The sequence below is a fragment of the Cornus florida genome, unplaced genomic scaffold, assembly GCF_030987335.1.
Source record: "Cornus florida cultivar Cherokee Brave unplaced genomic scaffold, ASM3098733v1 CherokeeBrave_3.0.0_Hap2_Chr03, whole genome shotgun sequence".
Classification (NCBI taxonomy): Eukaryota; Viridiplantae; Streptophyta; class Magnoliopsida; order Cornales; family Cornaceae; genus Cornus; species Cornus florida.
In genome coordinates this window covers 92,453,988-92,464,804 of record NW_026775573.1, presented here as the reverse complement: position 1 = coordinate 92,464,804, position 10,817 = coordinate 92,453,988, and the positions used below count along the sequence as shown (strand labels likewise).

Sequence of the window (10,817 nt, the reverse complement as noted above, 5' to 3'; positions counted from 1 at the left end):
TAACTTAAAAATGATACATATAAAATCTATGTATATATCCTTATTATATAAATATATAAAATATATACATCAGATTAAATATTAATACCTAAGTTACCATAAACGTAATTAATAAATTACTTTCCCTTTTATATATGTATATAAATATATTTATATATATACATACACAACTATCCATAGGTAATTATCCATACCAATCCAACCTCCTATCCAAGTAGTCCATGGGACCCAATTGGTTGGTCTATTACTACTAACCATAACCATAAAAGAAAATAAAAGAAAATAAAACATTATAAAATAAAATAAAATAAAACATTTAATTTACAATTAATCAAAACACAATTTAAGCACATAATCTAATTAAACAATTAACACATAGACAAATACAAATAATACCTGATCTAATTAAACAATTAACACATAGACAAATACAAATAACAAATAGATGCATAATCTAAATAATCAAGTAACACTTAATTCAATTAAACACATAAGCAATTAGTCAAATAACCAATAAATAATTAAAAATACAATTAAAACAAATAAATAAATACCGAGACTATCATTTTAAAATTAGGAGTATTACAATGTGTGTGCCACTTTGGCCTTAGGTGCATGGTGGTCATCATTTTGTTCATGAGGTTACAAGTTATGTGTGTACGGCATGCATGACAATATTGAAGGATAAAAGCTATCTTTGACGACCCGATGCGTCAGCGAGTGACCCGAAACTGACCCGATATTGGATCCCAAATGTAGAAGCGAAACAAAATAAACAAGATCTCTAGAGACGCACATCGTCCTTAAAACGCCAAAGTGACTTCCCATGAAGCCACCGAACTCAAATGAGAACTACTCGGAAGTTAGGTTTTAAAAAAATGGACAAATGCAACCCTCTATTTTTTTAAAACCCTAGCTTCCAAGTAGTTCTCATTTGAGTTCCATGACTTCATGGGAAGTCACTTTGGTGTCTTAGGGACGATGTATGTCTTTAGAGACTTTGTTTATTTTGTTTCGCTTCGACATTTGGGATCTGATATTGGGTCAGTTTCGGATCACTCACTGACGCACTGAGTTTTATAAAACTTGGGCCGTTACAAGTGGTATCAGAGCTTAAGGTTCGAAAACCTTAGGATGATTGGTTTTCTTAGGTTCATTCATGTTTCTTGCTGACATGCTTTGATGTGTTCACATGTTTACGTGCATATATGCCTAAGTGTTTAAAGTTTTTATTACATGACTTAATATGATCAAAGTGTTTATGTGTTTTGCCATGTGGGGTTTATCTATGCATTAATTAATGGGATGCAATGGGTCGTGAGTACTTGAGTTTGATTAATGACTTAGTCAAATTTCTTGGTGCTCATTTGTCTTTGACTTAGATGGATTAGTGAGGTGTGAGAGAGGCATGTGAGCTTCTCATTTTTGGTTTTTTTGCATTGTTAGGTGCATTTTGTAATAGAGCATGTTAGTTGTTACTTATACGTGCTATGTGTGCTTGCTATTTGTCTAGCATGATTTGATTTTAAAGTATCAAGCATGACATATGATGTATGCTAGATTGGACCAGTATATGCATAAATGTTGTTATATATTTAGCATGACATGGGATTGGTCATGGGAGGTGCGAGTTTAGGTTGGGGTGCATGGTGAGTTAGGTACTTTTTCTTGGGTTTGATTGTGATCGTTGGCAATATTTTGTGGTAACGTAGGTTGTTGTCTACCTAGCATCGGTTTTAAGATAAGTGGAGAAACACCTTTTGTTTAGGCTTTTACGAGGTGAGTCGTTAGGTGTAGCCTTAGGGCTTTGTGGATTAATTATGGATTTATTGCTTTTGGGCTATGACGAGGTTGTGGACCTCTTGGGTTCCTTATTTGTTTGGGATGATTTCTCTGAGATTGCGATTTTTGTGGGCGGGTGCATAACACTGTCATGCTGCTGTACTAGCTAGCTACGAGTGTAGTTCGGATGGAATCAATGTTGGCTTTTGTTTCGATAGGCATAGTCCTTTTGATCAATGATGGTGATGATGTGAGTTTTACGGTTGTTAGAGGCGTAGGATCTTTTGAGTTTCATGTAGAGAGTCCAGTGTTGAGACGGTAATTAATGGTTGTTTTGGGGCCAGTTATAGTGATTGATTGATTGTTTGGTGGTATGGCCAGGGTTGCCATTTCTTTTGAGTTCTTCTAGCATGGCGACGCTTTTGGGATTGAGTCGATTGATTAATGTTTTGAGTAGTGAGAGAATTACATTGCTAGTATCACCTGTAATGTCATCATAAGGTTTAGAGATGGATAGTATGTGTCTTACCAGTGTGGTAAGGACTCACGTTTGTTTTGAGACATATTGTTGATATGTTGGTCCTTAGAGTTAGATCATGATTAGGACTAATCTTCTCTTTTCTTAGACACACTAGGACACGACACCTTTAGGGTTCATCCCTTGTATTCTTTTCTGCTTTTTTCATTTATTACTATGTTAGTAGTTATGTTTGTGATACCATGATGCATGATGCATGAGTAGGTGGAGATATATCCACATGTATCTCCTTATCGTGTGGCATTCGCATTTTACTTATATGCTTAGAGATGCCATGTTATTGTTGTGCTTTAGTGATATGATTTTGTACCTATGTGGAGACGTGTTGCATGTATCATTGATTGTATTTATATGAGCATATTTATTTTCTTTGTGATTGCATGTCCTTGTTATATGCATTGATTATCATGTTTAGCTTTATGAGTATTTCATTTCACATGGAGTCCTTTTGGTTCATTTTAGGAGAGCACGAGCTAGTGTTGTGTTCCCCTTGTTTGCATGTAGTATGTTTATGGGCTTTGCATTAGTTGCATTATGAAATTCCTTGTGAAAGAGTTGTCACATTTTGTTTTTTCATGGGCTGTCCATATTCCTAATGTGGGACGACTGCCCCATTTTTCGTGTTTTTCTTATTAACACTTATGGGAGAGTAGGGTTCTCCTCTTTTCTTGGTTCATATTAGGGACTTCACAAGGAGTGAGGCTTTTTTTTTTTCATTGCATTATGTATGGTTATACGTTGGTCGATCTGAGAGGATCGCCATTGTTGTCTCAAGTCTTTGGTGAGGATTTGATTAATTTTGGTCAACTTACTTCCATATACTTACTTCCATATAGGGGGTGAAGTCTTTGACCTTAGCGCCTTTCATTTCAGAGATAGAGTTGGTGGTACAGTCCTTGTTGGGACTGGTGGTTTCCTTTTCATGTTTTTCCTTGGGGAGTTTTATCCGTGGTCGTCAGCGGAGTTTGCTGTTCTCAGTGTGAGTGGTTTGCAGTGAGATCATTTTGTGGAGACTTATGTCCATATCATTGAGGAATTGTTTCATTCATTGAGTGAACTTGATGCTCCTTTAAGGATGTCTTTTGGAAACTTGTTACGGTTTTTGGAGACTTGGATGTGGTTGATTCTTAGAAGGTCTTTTGAAGGTCGCATTTAGATATTGTTGTCTGTGGAGTCCTTTGTTCTAGCTATGGCTAAATTTGGGTTTAAGGATCATGATTTTGATAGTTGTTTTATGGAATGATGATAAGGATTGATAGGAATATAAATGTACTTGGAGGAATTTTGTTCCAGCTTGGTGTTGCCAAGCATGGTTTTGAGAGATTCGTTTTGTAACCTTGGTTGTCAGGATTGCGATGAGCGAGCTATGAGGTAGATTTGTGTTTCGAGGATTTGGTTGTCCATTATTGGGATTTTGATCGAGTGTTGTAAATTTGGTGTGTAATGGATCTGTTTCAGAATGGTGTTCTGCACGATTTTATGATAGTCAATGGCCTTTTTAAAGAGTCGTGCTTTTAACCTGTTTTGAGAGACTTGTTATATTAAGGAGACTTATGCGTGGGATTCACGGTGTATTATCTTGTATTTTGGGTTGTTGTGACTTTGGAGGTATTGACGTCTTCTGATTTTGTGAAGTCCGATCTATTGGCTTGAGGGTAAAGACTTGTCAAGCTTTAGATTCATAACTGGTGTTGGTGACAGTGGTGTTTCGAGACGTAGAAGTTGTTGGTTTTGTTTGTATGGAGAACTTGAGGCCTTAAGTGTGAAGGTGCCTAAGACATTGTTGTCAAAGTTTGGGATTGGCCTAGATAGTCCGGCCAGACATCTTTGAACCATACCCCAACTCTCACAGGATGTTGGGTTACCTCAATACTTTTGTGCAATGTTTGTTTTGTGGCATTGATGTCATTTGTATCGAGAGGTTTTTCGAGTAGATCTAGTGGGGGCAATTTATGAACTAGTGCTTTATACTATCGTGTTACCGTACGAAATTGTGTGCCGTGGGCCGGTGCTAGTTGTTATCGATGCTACCTCACATTATCTAGCTAGTAATGTAAGTGTGGGCGGGCACTAAACGCTGTTGATGCTACCATACATTTGATTCATACTGCTATGTTGTTAGGTATATTGATTCGATATATGGTTATCTTGGAGTTCTTTTGGTGATCATCATTGTTTCCGTATGTTGGTTCGTTATGAGGTGTGTTCACAGTTGTAGCTTCCGGTTTTTTTGTTTGATCTCGAGGCTTTAGGAGTTGGCCTTTAGTACTCAATGATCTGTTTTCAGGTGTAACCTTGTGTTCGTTGTATGAGTTTTTACATGTAATGTGGCTGTATGGTCATCATTCTTTTGAGAGTGTTTTGTCGTGAGCACATGGGTGAAATGACATAGGGATGGGGCCACTATTAGCAGAGACTATTGTGTGCATTGTGTCATGAGCACGTGAGTGCAAGTGGCATTGGTTTGTGCATTTTCTTTCAGTTTTGGGATCACTGGTGTAGCGTATTGCGTGGGATACTCGTAAATGTACTCCGTAGTTATCTTGGGTGAGCCTTCTATTTTGTCGAGGCTGGATTTCGGGGACAAAATCCCTTTTAAGGTAGGAAGGTTGTTGATGTGTGTTTTTATTTATCAATAATAAAATGCCACTCGCAATAGAACGAATCCTTGCAGGATAGGGCTATGTTGAGGGTGCCAAACCTCAAGGACTGTGGTGGTTTATCAAGTCTTCAATTAATGCTATTTTAATTTGGAAAGAGATTTGATTTGTTGTGTTGTGTTGTAATTCAATAACATAAAAGAAAATAAATAAAGTAAAAGAGAAGATCAAGGGTAGAGATACTTAGGGATTGACTTCACCACGATCCTCCTACTACGGTTAACTGTTCAACCTTGGGATTTCAACAATTTATATATCATGTGAATTAAACTCAATAACATTCATTTAATTCAGTTTTAAAGAAAGATGTTTCATTGAACTTAGCTAACTATAACCTATCAAATAGTAACCTTGTTAAACTCCCTGTAATCTATACACAGCCGAAGTAAACCATCCTTCTTCTTCACAAATAAAACCGGTGCTCCCCAAGGTGAAGTACTCCTGTGAATAAAACCTTGTCTGAGTAGCTGCTGAATCTGATCCCTCAGCTCTTGTATCTCCACTAGTGCCATCCTATACGGTGCCCTAGCAATAGGCGTAGTGCCTGGAGCTAAGTCTATCACAAAGTTGATCTCTAGACTAGGCGGCAACCCTGGAATCTCCTGAAATACATCCTGGAAATCATGTACAATTAGTATGTTATCCAAAGATACAGTAACCCCATCCTCCGTTTCCTCCTCTATATGGAACAAATAAGTGCTAGTGACCCCGCTAGAACGCGGCATAGCGACGACGTACATATCCTGACCAGGTATGGTGAAAATAATAGACCTATCATAACAATCAACTTGGGCATGGTAATGCGATAACCAATCCATCCCAAGTATCACATCATAAGTGTGCATATCCAGGACCAAAAGATTGGCCAATCTGAGTCTACCAATATCTAATGTCACTGGCCTATCACTCTTATGAAGAATGGCTGTATTGCCTAACGGTGTAGAAATACCCTGTGGTCTACTGCATACTCGAGTCGTCATCCTAGACAAAGTAACAAAAGATCTAGCTACAAATGAGTGTGTAGCACCTGTGTCAAATAATACACGTCCACGTAAACCATAAATAGGAAACTTACCCTCAACAGCCAGAGGTGCCTGCATATCCTGTGGCATGGGGTTGTACACCCTGCCATAATGTAGCTGTTGTGGTGCCTATCCTTGAGGCTGTGGTGGCACTGGTAAAGCCGGATATATCTGTCCTTGAATCCGTGGAACCTATGGAGCTGATTTTTCTAAGTGTTGGAACTTAAGATCGATCGAACTTAAAGTTTGGATTGATCTAAGAACTTATGATCGATCTGAGAACAAGTGTGAACGATGGGACAGAGAGGTGATTTAGATGCAGGTGGATGCAGGTCAAAAAATTTCTTAGTGTTGGATGCAAGTAGAAGTTAGATCGATCGAATACTCCTTGGAGATCGATCGAACTTATGCAAAATGCTCAATTTCAACATAAAAGTGCATGCAATCCTAATCAAAGTTCCTAGCAATGCATATGAACCCAAAGCCAATATCTAGACTTCGCAAAAAAAATGAAATTAAAGATATAAATGAGGGAGGAATAGGGTTTTGACACCCTACGAAATGTCTTGCTAGTCTTTAATGTCTCTAGCAAGACATTGGGCTCTTTTAGCCCAGATCAAACATCTTGTAGTACATCCACTCCTCAATGGGGTGATAAGTGCTTTGAACTCCACCCACCAAATGGTTCTTTAAGGAACTTGTTGGATTAAGCTCAAAAGACGTTTTTGGTCCTTGGTCAAGAAAATCGTTGGGCTTCCACGCCCTTTCAAAACAAGATTTTGAAACAATTTTCTTTGGTTTTAAGGTTGAAGATGGACTTTTTAAAACTTTGGTCTCACGCAAAAACTCAATTCCTTCACTTTTAAGGTCATGACATTTCTCTACAACATTAATTTCTTCATGCTTGTCAAATGAATTGGGGGTTGGATTAAAAATATTTAACTTTACCTTCATGTGGCCAAATCAAATCTTCATTATCCTCGTCCTACAATTAATGTTGGCATTCGCGGTTGCCAAGAAAGGACGGCCAAGGATAACGGGAATTTGGCTCTGAGGATTTGGAACCGGTTCCATGTCAATGACAACAAAATCAACGGGAAAGAAGAATTTATCAATTTTAATCAAGACATCCTCAATGATACACCTAGGCTTTTTGATTGATCGGTCGGCAAGTTATAAAACTACCGACGTTGGTTTCAAGTCTCCTAAGCCTAATTTGACATAAACCAAGTATGGAAGAAGATTAACACTTGCTCTTAGGTCAAGAAGAGCCCGATTTAATGATATAGTCACCAATGATGCATGAAGTGGTAGGTGAACCGGGGTCCTTAAACTTTGGAAGAGTGTCATGTTGCAAAATTGAGCTTACTTGCTCGGTTAAGACCACTTTTCCAGGTGCTTGGCTTTTGTTCTTCCTCTTTTGGGTGCACAAGTCTTTCAAGAATTTGGCATAAGCCGGAATTTGCTTGATTGTATCCAAACGTGGAAGATTGACTTTCACTTGCCTAAACACGTCCATGATTTCATTGACTTTGGCCTTTTGCTTGTCATTTGAAATGGATCCTTTTAAGGCATCCGGAAATGGAGCTTTTAGTTCAAAAACCTTTTCAGAATTTTTCTTTAAAGTCTCTTCAACACAAGAAGTTTTCAAATCATTTTGCAAATTTTTCTTTTCAAAATCACTTTTCAAATCACTTTTCAACACATTCTCATTTATATGGTCATGCACATGCAATGAAGGAGGAATATAATATGAAACCGGATGGGTGTCAACTTGTGGTTGCACCGGTTCACTCTCTTCATTGGACACACCCACTTGGTTGTCCACAATCCTTCCACTTCTCAAGGTGTCACCGCATTAACATGCTCTATTGTGTGACTTTCCGATGAGGAATGAGTCTCCACAACACATTGTTGCTTTTGTGGGGCATTCAAAGGCATTTTTCCCTTCACTTTTGCATTTAAAGTGCTAGCTATTTGCCCTACTTAGGTTTCTAGCTTTGCAATGGATTGAGAGTGAGAATGAAGTAATTGTATGTTTGCCTCTAAAGTGCCCAAAGCGGTCAAAACTTTCTCTTCAAAAGTGGGACTTCTAACATTTCCTTGGGAATATGATGGTTGATTGGGAAAATGAGAATTTGAAAATTGGTTTCCTTGTAATTGATATGATGATCTAAAACCTTGGGAACCTTAGCTTTGCATTGGAGGTGGAATGTACTTTCCTTGAAAACCACCTTGGGAAGGGTTTAAGCCCTCCCCTTGGCTTTTCCAAGAGAAATTCAGGTGATTCCTCCAACTAGGATTGTAATGATTTCCATAAGGATTGTTCTCTTTATTAGTAAAAACAGCATTTGCTTGTTCATGACGCTCACTTTGCACATGTCCATGGGGACAATTGGAAGTAAAATGTAAAACACTTGAACAAGTCATACATGTCTCATTAGATGCATGATGAGAATGGTTAGGGAAGGAAGATACTTGATTCGCCGAGTTTTGGTTAATCAAAAATTAATCAAACCTTTGAGATAATGATTTCATTTCGGCGGCAATTTCATTGGAGTGGTCGACTTGATGTAAGTCAACACTCTTCCTACCACTAGAATTTCTACCATTCTTCAAAGATAAAGTATGATGCAAAGAATTTTCACTCATGCTCTCATAAAGACGCCACACGTCATCCTCATGCCTATCAATGTAAGAGCCACCCATGGAAGCATCAACCATGCCTTTGTAATTATCCGATAAGCTCTCAAAGAAATATTGAACTAATTGCCATTTGGGCATGTCATGATGTGGACACTTCCTAAGTAATTCATTAAATCGTTCCCATGCCTCATGAAATGTTTCTCCATCCCCATGTGAAAATTCTCGAATTGAGGTTCTCATGGCATTGGTCTTAGAAATTGGATAGTACTTCTTCAAGAACTCTTGTTGCATTTCCGCCCAAGAAGTTATTGAAGAAGGCCTAAGATTGTTAAACCAATATTTTGCCTTGTCTTTAAGGGTAAATGGAAAAAGTTTAAGCCTTAAGACCTCTTCCAGCATATCCGTGTATTTCACGGTGGAACATACTTCAAGAAACTCATCCAAATGTTTGTAAGGTTCTTCACTTGGAAGTCCATGATAATTAGGAAGCATTTGAATGGTTTGTGGCTTGATTTCATAGTGGTGTGCTCTAAATGGTGGCAATTGAATGCATGTGGGTGCATTATATTCATTAGGCACATAGTGATCTCTTAAAGCAAGGGGAGGATTAGCAATTGGAGGTGCAACATGGGCACCTTGGTTGCCTTGAATGATGGGAGGTGGTGGAGCATAGATTGGCCTTGGCATTCCCAATGGAACTTGGCCTTGTTGTTGTGGTGGATGAACATATAGCCTTGGCATGCCTAATGGAACTTGCATGTTATCATGATGCACATTGGGGTGGAGGATGCCTTGTTGGTCTATGTGACCAAGGTCCTCCACATGGTCCTCATTGTGTCCTTCCATTGATGAAATGGATTGACTAGAACTATCTCTTCCCCTAGGGTTTCGAACAATTGATTCAAGATGAAAATTTAAAAGGACAAGAGTAGGTCTCAATGATCTATGACTATGCATGCACAATGCAACACAACAAGCAATAACAACAAACACTTCACCTTCATAACAAATCAACAATCAACAAACTTCCTCCACATACAATGTTCTCATACTCCTATGCTTTAACAATAATATGCAAGAAAAGTAAATTGCTTCCACGTGGGCTCACGATTTATCTAAGAATGGAAATAGAAGCCTCCACGTGGGCCGACGATTTAACTAAGGGACGAGTAAAGAAATGCTCGCAAAGGTCCTTTAGCACTTCAACTCCAAATTTATAGCTTAGCTTAGCAATTTTTTTTTTATGATTTCAGCATTTTTCCTTTGCTTGCTTAGCTCCTTTGCTTGGAATACTCCTTTGCTTGCTTCCTAGCTCAATGCTCCTAGTCAAACAAGAACAAACACAATAAGTAACAAAAATTGAAAACAAAGTAAAGACACGATCAAAAGAGTACTAATTCCTAATTGATTCCACAAATATGACATTGCTAATCAATCAATCCCCGGCAATAACGCAAAAAACTTGGTGTGTTGGTTGTCGTCAACCCAAAGTTTATGCAGTGTGGCCAAGTTTTACATTTAGAAATTGCCACTACTACCTTTTACTAAAAATATAGCTAGGGCGAGTAGGGATCGTCCCAAGGGATTAAGTGTCGTACTAGGTTGAGGAATCAAAATTAGGGTTAGTAGGTCGAGTGATCAAAATAGTGGTTGGTTGGTTGAATTAAACTAGATGCAAATTAAATTAAAGTAAACAATAATGCAATAGAGAGAATAAAAGAGGGAGAGAGAGATCTTGGGGTTTAGAGATCACCACTAAGCATAGATTTTCTACATCTTTGATTAATGATTAATGAGGGGAAGAGCATGTATTGCAACAAATAGTGTGTGTGTGGTTGTTTCAATAAGCATGGATGACAAATTAAGCATATATTGTCTAAATAACATGGTGGATAGCACAACATATCAAATTAAGCCATTAATCCTTTCTTTAAACTCACAATCCAAACACATCACAAGGTTAGAGATATATGTTACTTGCTTTTCGTAAGTATGGGACATCAACAACAAGCATGGATTGTCCTCCCATTTAACCACTACACTACAACTAAGCTAATGGCATGAAATTAAGCTAAGTAAACTAAGGGAGAGGTACAATCCATCAAAAAATGAGTATGAACCATTAAATAAACCACAAGATCATGACATTAAGCACTATGTCTTGACAAT

General features: G+C 38.0%; 1 pseudogene; it reads left to right on the top strand.

Annotated features, from left to right (window-relative positions):
• The first annotated feature begins 8,784 nt into the window (after positions 1-8,784).
• LOC132301921 (small nucleolar RNA R71) lies at positions 8,785-8,883 on the top strand (annotated as a pseudogene).
• The last annotated feature ends 1,934 nt before the right edge of the window (positions 8,884-10,817 follow it).